This window comes from Tachypleus tridentatus, chromosome 3 (assembly GCF_004210375.1).
Source record: "Tachypleus tridentatus isolate NWPU-2018 chromosome 3, ASM421037v1, whole genome shotgun sequence".
Classification (NCBI taxonomy): Eukaryota; Metazoa; Arthropoda; class Merostomata; order Xiphosura; family Limulidae; genus Tachypleus; species Tachypleus tridentatus.
The window spans coordinates 56,773,841-56,777,394 of NC_134827.1; positions in this window are offsets into that span (position 1 = coordinate 56,773,841).

The following is a 3,554-nucleotide window of genomic DNA, read 5'->3' on the forward strand; positions in this document are numbered from 1 at the left end:
AACATAAACATAAACAATGAAATTTTGACGCAGACAAGTCACTGTAGAAAATTGAGCTGCCATACTTTCAAATTGCAGAAGTACAAAACTTAGTCCCCTGGTGGGTCAGCGATAAAAAAAAAATGTGTATTTCATCTGCGTTTATGTTTATAATAATCTTAGCGCTTGTTTTCTTGCTTTCAAAATGAAGTATTTGACTGCTGTATTTTTGTGTGTTCTGTATATGTACGCAATATAGTAAAATATAATGAAAATAAGACTTGTATACACGTTGACTTTATAAAAGTTCAGTGACTTCTATGCCGCGTAAGTTTTATTAACCGCATAACATGGTAGACATTAAAAAATACTTAACTGAATTTTCATAAAAAAGGTCGAAGTTTTCGAATATTTTTAATTTAATGTTCAGGTTTTGATTTGGTCTGTTATCCTGTCTGTATAGTTTCACAATTTATCGGTTCGTGCTTTTTATTTATTCTGCTTTTCACATAAATTAAATTCTAACTTTTGCAACATGGTGGCGCTAGGGTTGACTAGTAAACAAGAACCTTCGTTACAAGCTTGGCGGAAATTCGAGTTTTGAAGTGAGAGCAGTGAGCAGTGTTTATAGTATTATGTCATATGTTTTTTTAATATTGTATCGTTATATTATTTGATTAAAAATGTACATCATAGAATTATTTTGGATACTAAATACAGTTGTAGTGATAGGTAAGTAAAGCTTCTGTATGTTTTTGTGGTTCTGTGTATAATTGTTTTAAATTATAATTTTCTATCCAAGTTAAGCTTTTAGGATTTAAACTCGACGGTTCGCAGGTGCGCTTTATGTGCTTGGTGGACCCGGGTAAAAAATATATTTATTTAGAATCGGAGATTGGGTGCTTTGAATAATTGTACAAGTAAAGAAGTAAATTAATTATGCAGATTCTGAAGAATATTAAAAATTTTGTGTACAGTTTTCTTTGTGGGTTGACGTGAGATTTTACAAATATTAACGTCGTCTGCCCGCAGGCCAAACAATTCTCCAGTATATCATAACTTGGTCCACGTGGGGGAGAGCGTAGTTTAAAGAAATCGTTTTTTTTTGGTTTTTTCTCACAGTGTAACTCTGTATGGGGTACATTTTCTCAGTGGGAGAATTTACATCATTCGGAATATTACGCAATATGTTAATCTATATATGAGTATCTGTTTTACAATGCAATTATCATTTGAGCAAATTATTAATCCACGATTTAATGTGAAATTTCAATTTAGCTTATTGTTCCAAATAAAAATTGACAGCTTTTGAATGAACATTTAGTACAAAAGTAACAGCGTGTAGAAATTTCTTGTACTTAACATTATAACAATTTAAATCGTAATTTGGACCAACCAATATTAAGACGATGGCTCTCAAGCCTATTTCGCCGATACTTTGTAGGGTCCCACTGGTCTTTTTTTGAGAATATACATGTAGTTGTTGTGGCTATTTAAATAGACAATAGAGCACGACTTCCCGGAGGGTCTTACTGAAAAACTATCATATTCACCGGTTGGGTCGTGTGGGAGCCAACGTGTTAAGTACTCTCAAATACCGACACTGCATAGACCTAAAATATGTATTTCTTCACTACTATCGTGATATTACGTGACTGATATCAACTATTAACAAAAATAATTCGTTACCTCAAATCTTTCTACTTTCTTTGTTTATTATGTTTGTAGTTTTATATATTTATATGTAAACGACTTGTAAGTCCCTATGGTCGCTGCTTTACTTAAGTTCTGGTCGACATGACGCTTGTGTTGGTTATAATTTGTTTTAAACAAGTAAATCACTTCCAATTGAAACGGCTGACCTAGGTTTACGTGCCTCTGTTTATCGAAAGTTGGCTATAAATTGTTAATGGTAAGATTTATTTTCTAAAGCCAAATATTTGAAAATAAAACCACATTTAGGAATTGTGGTTCGGTGCACAACATCACAAGTAATTACTGTTTCATATAAATAAATCAATACTGAAATGAATTCATCAGAACGTTCAGTGAGATACTGTTACGTGTTTAATTACAATGAACATTGCTGCATGTATATAGTTTTGTTTTTTAGTTATAAATATTAAATTTAAACAACAAATACAAAGCACAATAACCCTATAACGAAATATATTCACCGTATAATTAGGTCCGAATTAACTTTGATTACAGGGGGAACTTCTAAATTTTGCGTGTCCCAACTGTGCATATTAAGTTTCTTTTTTTTACCAATTTTAAACAGTTGTCTAATTTCAAGTTCGAAATTGTTTTCGTATTATATAAAAACTGTTATTTTGGCATGAACATAGCGATAAAGCTTTTTTATTATTTATTCGTTGGAATATACCTTTATACAAAACAGTTCGCATAACTTCTAAACAATAACATACACAACATCACAGTAATCCGACTAGAATATTTATAATCATCACATTTTTTATCTTCCCCAGTGAAGATTTTCGATAATTAAGAGTATTTGGAATATAAGGATGTTAAAAATTCATCTTAAGAAAGTCACTCATATAATCATTGTATATTGTCAGTTTGTGGGTTATACACTGAGTGTTTAAACTCGAGTTACATATACACTTGGTTCAATAGAAATGTAGAAACACAAGTTATACATTCACGAGTCTCAGAAAGTCTCGTGTTCACTCAGTATTTGGTGGGAATAAGTTAATCTTTTAAGGCTAAATAACAAACGTGTTAGGCTTTACAAATTCATTAATGAAAGAATGTTACTCATGTAATGTTATATTCGGTTGGCACGTAGTAAACGCCTTTTTTATGTTTGTATGTGTGTGAGGATATGTTTATTTGTAATGTTTCCAAACTGCCCAACTTCACTCCTAAAAAAAACGATAGTTATATTTTGTTATTTTCTCTGAATTAAGAAAGAGAACAACATGTGATAAGTTGGTGGATCCAACAACAATAAAAAAAAAACAATGTTTACGTTTGTACTGCCACGCTAGACAGTGGTAATGTACGGACATACAACATTGAAATCGTGGATTTGATTCACCACGGTAGATAGAACCGAACATGGTTTTCATACCAGACCACGTACGTCTAAACGTCAAGAGTGTAAGTTAGCACTGAACATTTCGATGATTTACGTTCATCCTAAGGGAAGACTGAAACGAGTGAGGTTTGGTTTCTAAATATTTACTTACATAAAGGATTTCCCCACTCGTATTTTATACCAACAGTTAGGTCGAAGGAAATCCTTGAATTGTGCTAACACTAACACAGGTATTGACTCAACAACGGTGACCTTCTGGTCAATGGTTGTCTTTGAAAAAAAAGTGACTAATTCTCAAAACCCTCAGCTGATAATTCACTACATTATAATGTCATTGGTGCCTTTTATTTGATTGTATTCAACCAAAACAGTTTTCTATACTGGTAGTTTGTTTGTGTTTTTTTGTTTTGTTTTTTTCAAATTCCGCGCAAAGCTACACAAGGGCTATCTACACTAGCCGTCTCTAATTTAGCAGTGTAAGGCTAGAGGAAGGCAGCTAGTCATCACCACC